The sequence below is a fragment of the Coffea arabica genome, chromosome 2e (genome assembly GCF_036785885.1).
Source record: "Coffea arabica cultivar ET-39 chromosome 2e, Coffea Arabica ET-39 HiFi, whole genome shotgun sequence".
NCBI lineage: Eukaryota > Viridiplantae > Streptophyta > Magnoliopsida > Gentianales > Rubiaceae > Coffea > Coffea arabica.
In genome coordinates, this window is record NC_092313.1 from 28,413,383 (window position 1) to 28,426,439 (window position 13,057).

Here is a 13,057-nt window from a genome sequence, read left to right on the forward strand (position 1 = left end):
TTGAAAAGAGAAGAAACGCTCTTAAAACAGTAAAGCAATACAACGATGATAAACAAATTTGACACTGTTTTGTCTTTATTTTTTTAAAAAAAAATATTAAAAGGTTCTTGCAAGTTGCAACGACCAATTAAGTGGCATAACACTTGGGAGATAATGCAAATTTTTCAACTGGCATAGCTGTAGAATTCCAGTTTGGCAACGTAAGGCTCTGTAACAGATCCTATCCACAGATTTTCATTCACTTCATTTACGTCACTGCTATATCGCCATGCCTCTCCTTTTCCAGCCTCCAATATCTTCAATACATCACCATTTTGACTCAGTTTAACTATCAATCCGAATGGATTAATCTTGTTATCTGGTGAATTAACTGCAACCCAAAATTCACCCTCTTGGTTTCTTTTGATGTTGTCTGGTCTTCCTGGAAGTTTTGCAAAGATTCCAACTGTACCAGCTTTTGATGGCTCAAGCGAGTACTTCAATATTCTACAATTTGTAGTTTCAGCAACCAGCAGAAAATCACCGTTTTTGCTCAGTGCCACCCCATTTGGAAACATGAGATTTTTGAGTAGAACTGCTACTTGATTAGTTTTTGGATCAAACTTTAACAATCTTCCTGATTTGTCCCCTGTACTTATCACTAAATCAAAATCTCTGAAAATTTGGAGCACAATAACTTGCGTTATTGATGTTTAAGTATAGAAGAATAATAGACAGATAATCAAATCCAAAAAAGAAAAAGAAAATCTGAGCAACAAAGTACTTCCTTGAATAGTTCTGGCTGAGTGATGAGGCTTAAGACATCCTAATCATAGATACTTGTACTATTTGAGCAGGCATTTGAATTAATAGGATGCTAAGCCAGGAAAGGAATTTTTGTATTGTCAATTGCTGACATGATTCTAGTTGAGCTTTTAAACCCTTTAATTTTTTTTTTAATTTTTTCTCGCAGGAAAGGATGAAATTTAAGAAGTGTGGAACTTTCAAAACCTGAGTCCTACATTTTAGCCCAAAATGTCATCTTTTGTGTGTAATTGGTTTCTGGCGAACAAGTGTCTTACCCTCTTACGGCTTTGATAATGCAAGTAGTTTAAAATCCATATTTTGTTGAAGAAAATTTTGCTCATAATGCAAGTAGTTTAAACTCTTAGCTGTGGGGCCGTAGGGAAATGATGCTGCTTGGTGGGTAGGGCCGTAGGGAAATAATATCCTTCAAGGAATGTACAGTAAAACCTTGTAAATTAATACACGATAAATTAGTAACATCTATTGAACAATAATTTTTCGACTATATACTGCTTAGTGGTAGAGCTGTAGGGAAATAATATCCTTTTTAGGAATGTATAGCAAAACCTCTATATATTAATACTTAATAAATTAATAACATCTATTAAATAATAAGTTTTCTTGATTCCGACTTGGACTAATGAATTAAATTAATAATTTTGATAAGATAATAAATAATAATTTTTCTGAAAATCTCACATAACCATTTGGTCTCATTCATATCATAAATTCATAATTCACTAAGATTACATAAATCATATTTTCCTGAAAATAAGTCTATTGTCGTTTGTATACATTAATCTGATTCATTGTATGCATTTGATAAAATAAAATTGGACATCGATAATTTAGTATTCCTAAGTCTTTTTGACCTCTCAATAATAAAATTAATAATATAAAATGGTACTTGCAAATCAAGTAGATATGGATTGATTTATATTTCTTAGATTTTTATCCTCATTTTTATCAATAGAATAATTCATATTTTTATAAAATAAATAAAATGTTAGTTGTTTACATGATCTTTTTATGAATTATAAGTATACTCAATAAAATAATAATTTATTAATTTATCAATTAATTAATATCTCTTTAAATTAATAAAATTTATATGGTCCCAAACGTTATTATTTCATAGAGGAGGTTTTACTGTAGTAGCAATTACCTTCTTGGATATATAGTGCTGCTGTCCGTGAAATATAATACGCCACTATTTTGATCAACAACTACATCGTTGGTGAATTTGAAAGGAACTCCTTCAGCTTCATTTGTCAATGGTGTAGCCAATCCGCCATTAGGACCTACTACCAGAAGGCCCTTGTAAGCATCTGCAATGTACAACTTACCAGACTTCCAATTGAAACTTAGACCTAACGGCCGGCCACATCTTGACTTGGTGGGAATATGATCTTGTGGACCTTCACAGCCATTTCTGTTTCAAAACAAATTATCATTGATGGTAGCATATTAAATCAGATTTTCATACAATTATTTAGCAGTGTCTTAGTCAAGGTAAAGTTTTAGTGAATTGTTCACAAATGTCATGATAGAAGTGCTATAATGACAAAAACCAGCAAGTGTCCTTATAGATATGTCAGGAATGACCATTTTTGTTGTAGTGGTATTTTTCACTATTAGAGTTAGAGCATAAAACTTGTGAGCACAAGACATGTAAACATTGAAGAATTGTCCCGACTGCAAGATTCGTTTTGGGTCTTTTCCACTATCAGAGTTAGAGCATAAAACTTGGTATGAAGAAATTAGTTGATTGAGTTAGACTACAAGGCTGGTGTTAAAGTATCTAGCGAGTGAAGATTAGGCTATAAGATTGGTCCAAACATTGTTGTAAAGATAGAGATAGGAGAAAAATCTTATCCATTAAATTGTGATTATTAAAATCACAAAAGTGAATTGTCAATGAATTAACATCAAATTGTGCGACGAAAACAGTCTATCTAAGTGCGTGGATTACTGTAATAGAAAAATTGTTTGAAGATGAAGAGCAGTATAAAATTGTTTGAAGACGAAGAACTAGTATAAAGTGAAGTTGTTAGAATTTGCAAGGAAAGGAGATTAATGATCGTGATTATGTTGGACTTGATCTAAGAGAGAGTTTGATTTAAAGGAAAGGAGACAATGTTGACATATTAAATCAAGGCTCAAAAATACAAATTTTCATATTATTATATAGTAGTGTTTTAGTCAAGTTAGAGTTTTAGTAATCCTATTTGAATCCAATTATGGTAGTTTGGTTATGTAGGATTTAGTATTTTATTAGAAAATTTCTTATGATGGTAAGACTTATTTACCAAGCCATGTAGTCTATAAATAGAGAGTCACATTATTGCAGTTAGTTGAGAAGAGTGAAACTTAATAGGCTTGTTCTTATGATGTGTGATTAATATATTATTGTTGGTATTATTCCTCTTCTCTCACACATATTTTTATGTGTGTAAATTACCTTCCATATACATTAGTTTTATGAAGTTTATCTCCTATATCTTTTTAATAGAGGTTTTTGGGTTCTACAATTTAATTGTCTTGGACAAAAATCAATAGCACTAAATAAAACAAGGATTGATTTTGTATATGCTGAGCACTAAATATTTTGGACAAAAATATGGTTGGAGGAAAAAACAAAGTGTTTCAACATTTTACCTTTATAGGGGCAACTCTATCCTTTACGGGATTCACAATATACTCAAAGTTTCATGGATTTTGTTGTTTTCTACCTTGTTTAGGTAATGAATTCCTTAAACCAACCATGACTTACATAAAATGTAATCTAATCACAAAAGAGAATGGGGTGGAGGGGTTGTGATGTGGGATGGAAAAAGTCAAGGTGTGATCCAATGATAAATGCTAAATTACGTTTAATATAGCTTAGAAATATTTTTTTTTCCTTAATCTAATTAGATTTAGTATCAATTATGAAATATTTTCCTTCTTTCTTACTAGATGTAATATTTATTGGAAATATATTCCAGTCCTTTTGATATATTCGAGTTCTTTTGACATAAATCAAACAAGATGATAAATTCATTAACAAACCCTCCCCTGCTAGAACAAGAAATATAATCTATGATAAGCTCATCAATTTGATAATGTATTTTGTAGATTTTGTTGTGGCAAAGTTTTTAAAAAAATCTTTTTCTAGTAAGGAAAAAATAGAACTTAAGCAATGGGAGTGAAGAAGACAGATTTGAATTCAAGACTTCAAAGTCTTGGGGCTTGCCACTGTAGAGTTGTGGTTGGTTTTGTCATCCATTTTTACACCCAAAAATTCTACGAGATGGTACAGCAGTTTGTACCAATCTGTTGGGTAGGAGTACGGATTAAGGTTTGGTTTGGATTGCAATTTTTAAGAGTTTTCGTAAAAAAAAAAATGTACTGTAATAATTTCATGTATATAAGGTAAAAAATGATTAAAAAATATGTTCATAAAAAATTTAAAAATTTTTCTACAAAATATCATGGAAGACATGAATACAAATGATGACACTTTTATCATGAATTATGAACCAAATAAATAGATAATTATAATTCAAAATTTTGTTATTATATATTATCTAATTCAATAAGCACTTTCCCCTTATTTGGTATGTAGGAATGGCCTGGAAAAGAAATGTTTTCCAACTTGTCCATTCCATTACAGCGTTTGGTATGGTACATTTAAGTGGGAAAAACTTTTCCTCTTGGAATGCTTATTCCAACTTTTTACTGGAATTCCATTCCTTAAAAAAAATTTAGGAAAAGCTTTTCCACCTTCATCATAACATGCCTAAATAGTAGAATGTCAAATTTATCCTTATAAATCTTTACACTGCATTGTGCAAGAATTGTTTTTGGATCTTATCAAAATTGAAAATAAATTGTAATTGTTTGACTTTGTGTAATTTATATTTTATGTTGCTAATTCATTGCTAGTAAATGCAAAATTTTAACTTAGAAACCCATATATTAGAACGAATTAAGTATTACAATTGAAGAATTTTAATATCAATCCTCATTAATTTTTAAAGTAAAAATATCAAAATTTCACATAAATAGACAAATACTATTATAGAACAAATAAAATAAAAAGTAATAAGACATATTACATCTTATAAACCAACCTAGGGCAATTAAGTCAAAATTGTATTTAGTATATCCCATTCTAACATTTAAATATCAATTATATCACATATTGGAAACTGGGTAAACATTCCATTCTGACTTATCTACCAAATCCTAGAATAATAAATTTTTTCCCCTGCCATTCTATTCTGGTTGAAATGTATTTTGGGTGGAAATGTCTTTCCATTCTGGCAGTCCCATCTACCAAACGAGGGGTTAGTATTTATTGTATTTTACTGTTAGGTAAAATACTAAAATGATGTGTTTTAAACATTTAGAAGAGAAAAAAAAATTTCTTTGGTTGTGGGGTAAACATAAATGATGGCTCAAGTAATATAGCGGCAATTAATCTCAAGTGACAAGATTATAATGACGAAGACATGAGCATAAGGGAAAAAGTGAAGCTGGGGAGTTTGTACTATAGTCTAAGGAATAGTCAAATAAATAGAAATAAATCTAATTTTCTTCTTTTTTCTTTCTAATAGAGAGCACAAAAAACACTAGTTAGTTTTCGTGTATAGTTCACGTTTGACTTATCTATAACACTTGTATTTACTAATAAGAAGGGATTAATACAAATTAAAATAATAAAGAGGTCAAGGGAGTTAATTGTAATTAACATACATATAAAACCAGTTGATTTTCGAGATATTAATATACCCATATAACTGCACAAGTCATTAGGGCCTAATTAGTTTAAAATTATCAACAGCTGTAGCCTTTGGATTAACCAGCAAAAAATCCGGAATGAATTGGGTCTCCATACCTGTGCATTTAGGTGACTTGATGCAGTAAAACCTTCATAAAATAATATACTTGATAAATTAATAACTTCTATTAAATAATAATTTTTTAGTCCCGACTTAGGCTAACGAGTTAAATTAATAATTTTGATAAAATAATAAGATAATAAATTTTTTTTGAAAACCTTTTATAGTCCTTTGGTCTTATCTGTATCATAAAGTAATCATTTACTAAAATTATATATTATATTTTTCTAAAATATGAGTCTATTGTTGTTTGTTTTTTGTTAAAATTTTAATCTAACTAAATCTCATGCAAAATCAAACATGACTGATCAAATGCATAAAACATTATGTGCGTGAGCATAACAGAGAGCATCCCACATGCATGTGGACATCTATATTTTTTACATCTATTATTTAGTATTTCTAAATTTTTTGACATATTGATAATAGAAAAATAATATCAATTCTACGTAATCAAAGATATTAATAGAATTAAATTATGCTTACAAATCAAGTAAATATGGACTGGTTTAACTTGATAAATTAATGAATTATTAATTTATCGATTAATTAATACCACTTGAAATTAATAGAAATTGTATAGTCTCAAAGCTATTAATTTATAAAAGTTTTACTGTAGTTAAAGGAAATAAAGTGGCAAGTTGCCGGTTGTTTTAATATCTTTTTTTCATTTTTTAAAAAGGGACAATTTCAGAAACCCCCCTGAGGTTTATAATGATTGAAACCACCTCCCTTGAAGTTTCAAAAATTACAAAAACCTCCCCTAAAAAGTATGTTTTTGGTAACAAAGGGTGATGTAAGCACAAAAAGTCTAATGAATATCCTATATTGCCCCTATTTGATTTACAAATATAATTAAATGATAAAAGAAATCAAATATCAATGTTAGTTCTTTGTAAAAAGATTTAGACCATATTTCAAGACATCATTTTTTAATGTTTGGGCTTCCTTTTTCTTTCCTCTTTTCTAAGTAGGTTCTGACTATTTTTAATAAATGTATTCCTACTAATCGGCTATTTATAAAACTAAGCAAAAAATTCATTTAAATGACCTAAGAATTGGATATAACGTATTAGATGAGGTGAGGTTAGAACTTTTGGATTAAAAAATATTCACAAAATGCTATTTCTTTTTTCTTTACACTCAATTTTCATTTAGAATTTATAAAGTTGTTAAGATTATTATAATCTTTTCATAACAGCAAGGGAAGTAAGTATAATTTTTCAAACCTTAAAGAAGATGACTGCAACTGTTATAAAAATCTCGGGAGAGATTTATGAAAGTATCCCTTTCTATAATTGAAAAGTTGACGTGGCAAGTGACAGAAATCAGTACATTGATACGACAAAACGTTTGCTCCGTACCAAGTTTTGTCGGTCCATACCAATGGATTGGTAAAGACCCCTATACCTCTGGAGAGGGTCCTTATTACATCAAGTTAAAATTATGTTTCAGAAATGCAAAAACTGTTTTACAGCTTTGTACTTAATCAAATTTTTGCAAGGAATTTCTCGAGGTTATCATGGTCGAAATCGATACGTACTAATGCTCAAAGTTGGGAAAATTGTCCTTACCTGTTTGGAGTTGTTATAGCAAAATTGGACCAACGCCTCTCCTTTGCAAGCCACCTGATTATCCGGCCATCAGAAATGCCAGTGTAGGGGCCGCCACCGTATCAATCAAATACCACACTCTCGGGTCCAGTTGCATTGACAATTGGAAATTTTTCAGACCATCGAATCTGATAATCTTTTCGTCCGAGACTACAACTTACGACTTCATCACCAACTGAGATTGATATAGCTATGATAAGGATGGTTGAAGCTGGCCAAAAGAGGTTAGAACCCATGGACTTTCGGGAAGTACCTCGAATCAAAATCTGAAGTTTGTTTGCCTTAAGGGATAAGAAAAGTTCTTGTTTGCCTTCGGGGCTGGATTATCAGCTGTTCCTACTCGAAATACTTGATAGGAAAGTTTGTTTGTAGAAAGGTAAAAGGAACAATTCTTTTAATAGACAAGGGAGAAATTTCATTAACCATCAATTGGATCTGCACTCGAGAGCGGAGGGTGGAAAACAAAGTTTGGAGAATTATGTAATTCTTATTTTGTTGTTAGATTTGAATTTATTTTAAATTTGATTGTTAGATCTGAAATTTTTTTTTTATCTTGAATCTATTTCGACAGATCTCATCATTATTATTAAAGTTTAAAATCGTTTATTAGCAAATCGGATGACTGCACATGTGCACGAAAGAGAACTATAGCGATTTATCTTATTAGAAGACAATTTTAGAATTTCTTATATTTTTAGATCTGTTCATAATTTTTCAAATTGTATCTAGCAATCTAAAAAATTATTGACTCTTAGCAAGGAAGAAATACATTATTGGAGGGTGAGTTTAATTCTTGGCTAGAAAAACAACTTTTTCTTCTCTTTCTTCTCTAACTTAGCTTAGTGTAGTTTAGATCTAGTTTTTATTTTCCTTGAAAAAACTTGAAAAAATCTTAGTGTAACAATGTATTTTTGATAGCAATGAAGATGATGAAACTTGGAAATCTTGTTTCTTCACTTGAATGAGCATTTCTTCCTCTTTACTCGCTTTGTTGTTTCATTTGATAATGATTAATTTTTTGATCTTTTTGAATGTGTTTCATAATACTTTTGAGTCAATTTGTAGATTGATTAGTACAAGTTGTTCATTTTTTATTTTAATTTGCACCTTGAGTAATAGATGAATTAGTTGTGATTTTATCATTTAACTTGTAAAATCTCTTTGTTTTTGTAGGTAAAATGATCAAGTTTAATTGGAAGTGAAATGGTGATCTAACAAAGCGAAGTTTGAGAAGTCATAACAATGTCTAAAAGAGGTGGTGCAATTGAAGAATGTTTCTTTAAAAAGAAAAAAAGAAATCCTCGAGGGTTATTCAGTGGATTCTATTATGGGCAGAATGTTAACTTCAAAAAGAAAAGCAGAAAATTACATGCTCTGCATAATCCCTGGAAGAATCCCTCGAGGGATTAGTCACGACTGCAATTTGCCAACTTACATGACTTTTGAAAACAACAGTCTTGTGGATCTTGGATTTACTGGTAACCCCTGGACATGGAGCAACAATTGGGAAGATGAGGGGGAAATAAGACAAAGACTGGACAGAGGATTGAGCACCATAAAATGGTACCAAAATTTTGACAAGGCTAAATGTGAACATGTGGAAACTCTTGGATCAGACCACAGTATGCTGCTCATAGACAATTGGCCGAGAATAGAGAAAAGAAAATCAAGATTTTTCTTTGATAAGAGATGGCTCAAAAGGGTAGAAATCAATCAAGTGGTTGAGCAAGCTTGGAACCAAACAGTAGAAGGAAATAGGATTACAAGACAGGTTGCTAATTGCAGAGTGGCTCTACTCAAATAGAAAAACAATTTCACAGGAAACTCTTTGCTAAGAATCAATCAAGTGAAGCAACAGACTAAGGAGATTAAGGACTCTAAGGATTCAGGTATTAAGGATAAGATTGAAGATTTGAAGAATCAGTTGAAAGAGGCCTACTCTGAAAAAGAGAAGTATTGGGCTCAGAAAGCAAGGATTGATTGGCTGAGAGAAGGGGATAAGAATACCAAATTTTTCCATGCTTGTGTGAAGGGGAGAAGAAGGAAAAATAGAATGCTTAACATTCAAAGGAAGGATGGAACCTGGACAAACAATGAGGAGGAGTTGGGAAAGGAAGTAGCTGACTACTATAGAGTCCTATTCTCTAGTTCTGGTAATGAGGATCTCGCAGAGATTCTAAGTGGCATACCTCCAACAATCACTACTGAGATGAATGAAAAGTTAACTGAAGAGGTAGAAGAAATGGAAATCAAATTTGCTTTTTTTTTTCCCATGAATCCAAATAAGGCACCAGGTCAAGATGGCATGACTCCTTTGTTCTTTCAAAAATTTTGGCATGTTGTTAAACCAGATTTAATTGCTGCCATTAGGCATTTTTTCCAATCAAGCAACATGCCTAAGTCTTGGAATTATACTGTCATTTCCCTCATCCCCAAAATACAGAATCCTACTAACTTGAAGAGCTATAGGCCAATTAGCCTCTATACTGTAGTGTACAAAGTGATTTCAAAAATATTGGCCAATAGACTCAAGAAAGTTTTAAGCCACTGCATTAGCAAAAACCAGGCAGCTTTTATCCCAAGCAGGCAAATTCTTGACAATGTCATTCTATCTCATGAATACTTACATTACATGAAAAATAAGAAACAAGGACAGAATGGTTTTATGGCTGTGAAACTAGACATGTCAAAGGCCTACGACAGAGTGGAGTGAAAATTCCTTGATTCCATGATGGCTAAGATGGGCTACTGTACAGTCCGGAGGAAATGGATATGGAGTTGCCTCTCCTCAGTTACATACTCCTTCAATATTAATGGAGTACCAAAAGAGTTTGTAATCCCAAAAAGAGGAATAAGACAAGGTGATCCACTGTCACCTTATCTTTTCCTTTTATGTTCAGAAGGTTTCTCCAACTTATTGAAGCAGGCTGAAGGAGAAAAAAGGATCTTAGGGATGAAGATAAGTAGGAATGGACCAAGCATGACTCATTTATTTTTTGCTGACGATTCATTGATCTTCTGTAAAGCTAACAGAGAGGAAGCCAGTGAACTCTTTCAAATCTTGAGGAACTATGAGAAGGGGTTAGGTCAATCTATAAATCTGGAAAAGTCCTCAGTGTTCTTCAGTAGCAATGTGAGTCATCAGAGGAAAGGGGAAGTAAGACAAAGCCTAGGCACAATTCAGGTGGCTACTCAAGGAAAATATCTGGGGCTCCCTATGGCGATAACAAGATCCAAACAGCAGGTTTTTGGTTACATTAAGGACAGTATCAGTAAAAGAATGAATAGCTGGAAGAACAAGTTGCTCAGCCAAGGAGAAAAGGAAGTATTATTGAAGGCAGTCTCCATGGCAATGCCAGTTTATACAATATCCTGCTTTAAACTTCCTAACAAACTATGCAAAGAAGTGACCTCCATTTTTGCTAATTACTGGCGGGGAGAAACTGAAGGGAGAAATAAGATGCACTGGTGCTCATGGGGGGGATTGGCTAGAGAGAAAAAAGAGGGAGGCTTGGGCTTCAAGGATTTGCAGAACTTCAACAAAGCCTTGCTGGCTAAACAGGTTTGGAGGTTGATTTCCAAACCAAATCTCTTAGTCAGCAAGGTCTTGAGGGCAAAGTACTTTCATAGGGACTCAATATTTAACTGCAAAGTCCCTAAGTGTGCTTCTTGGATTTGGCAAAGTCTGATGAATGTGAGAGAATTTGTGCGCAATGGAACTAGAAAGAAGATAGGCAATGACAAGGCAACAAACATCTGGGAGGATAACTGGATCCCTGGAAATGAGGAAGGAAAAGTCACCTTTGTGATGCCTCAGAATTGCAACATCAGAAGAGTAGATGAGTTGATCAGTGGCTATAGATGGAGGAAACCATTAGTGCTTAGGACCTTCAACAGGAAGGATGCTGAGGAAATCCTAGATATTCCTATCAGTATCTCAAGAAGGGAAGACAGCAATTACTGGTTACACAGTGGCAATGGCATCTACACGGTCAACTCAGGATACAAGGCACTGTGCAGAGAAACAACTCAACACAAGGGAAGAAGATATGATGAGGCAGAAACGAGCTCAGCAAACTCCAATGGAAAGCAATAGAAGTGGTTGTGGAAGCTGAAGGTCAAAAGCAAGATAAAACACTTCATCTGGAGGAGTCTAAATGGTCTATTACCAGTTAATGGCCTGGTGTTCAAAAGAATACACCATGGGGATCCAATCTGTGATGGCTGTGGAGAACAGGAAGAGACAATTGAACATATGTCTTTTCAATGCAGCAGAGCTCAAGAGGTGTGGAAGATGGCTCCAATACAGTGGGATGGATTAACTGAACAGACAGGGAATATAATAGCTTGGTGGACTGCTATGCTGGAAGCTACAAGTAGGACAGAGGGCAAGGAACATGTAGAGCTAATTGTGAACATCCTTTGGCAAATCTAGAAAAGAAGAAATGAATGGAAGTTCAATGCCAAACGAAGGCATTCTTGGAAAACAGTTATAAAAGCTCAACAGGAACGGCAAGAGCAAGCATCAGCTTGGAGGAAGGAGAAAATGATCCCTGAGGATGCTGAAAGAGATAGAGAGATAGTAGAACCAAAGGAGGTAGGAAGGGATGAAATGCAGATTAGAATATCAACTCATGTGCAAGAACAAACCAGGGAATCAGTTGGTGTCAGCCTGGGCATTAACTGATAGGAAAACAGGGAATCATTTGCAGACTATCACAGAAGCTGTGAAGATGGCCATCATAAAGGCCAGACAACAGCAATGGCAGAAAATTACAGTAGCCCTCAGCTGTTGAAAGTGATAACAGAAGGGATGGCCAAGGATATCAAAATGGCTACTTTGACTGATGATATTAAGAATCTCAGAGCTTTTATTCCAGAGATGCTCCTTTTGCTTAGATAGGAGGTTAGATTCTAGATGTGAATTGATTAGTGATTATGCTTTAGGCATATTTCAAGATGAGGAATGGATCAATCCTCAGTGTGTCTAACACTTTTTGTATAGAACTATTTGAGCCTTTGCTCATATAAGTGTACATCTTTTGCCAATCAATACAAAATCTACCGTTGCAGAAAAAAAATATCTAGCAATCTAAAAAATTGTTGACTCTTAGGAGCTTCTTTTCTTGACTCTTAGCAAGGAAGAAATACATTATTGGAGGGTGAGTTTAATTCTTGGCTAGAAAAACAACTTTTTCTTCTCTTTCTTCTCTAACTTAGCTTAGTGTAGTTTAGATCTAGTTTTATTTTCCTTGAAAAAATTTGAAAAAATCTTAGTATAACAACGTATTTTTGATAGCAATGGAGATGATGAAACTTGGAAATCTTGTTTCTTCACTTGAATAAGCATTTCTTCCTCTTTACTCGCTTTGTTGTTTCATTTGATAATGATTAATTTTATGATCTTTTTGAATGTGTTTCATAATACTTTTGAGTCAATTTGTAGATTGATTAGTATAAGTTGTTCATTTTTTATTTTAATTTGCACCTTGAGTAATAGATGAATTAGTTGTGATTTTATCATTTAACTTGTAAAATCTCTTTGTTTTTGTAGGTAAAATGATCAAGTTTAATTGGAAGTGAAATGGTGATCTAACAAAGCGAAGTTTGAGAAGTCATAACAATGTCTAAAAGAGGTGGTGCAATTGAAGAATGTTTCTTTAAAAAGAAAAAAAAATCCTCGAGGGTTATTCAGTGGATTCTGCAAGGGATTATGGGCAGAATGTTAACTTCAAAAAGAAAAGCAGAGAATTACATGCTCTGCATAATCCC

At 32.9% G+C, this 13,057-nt stretch overlaps 1 pseudogene; it reads right to left on the reverse strand.

The window, feature by feature from the left end:
* Nucleotides 1–164: 164 nt before the first annotated feature.
* Nucleotides 165–7,521, reverse strand: LOC113728894 (protein STRICTOSIDINE SYNTHASE-LIKE 2-like; annotated as a pseudogene).
* Nucleotides 7,522–13,057: the final 5,536 nt, after the last annotated feature.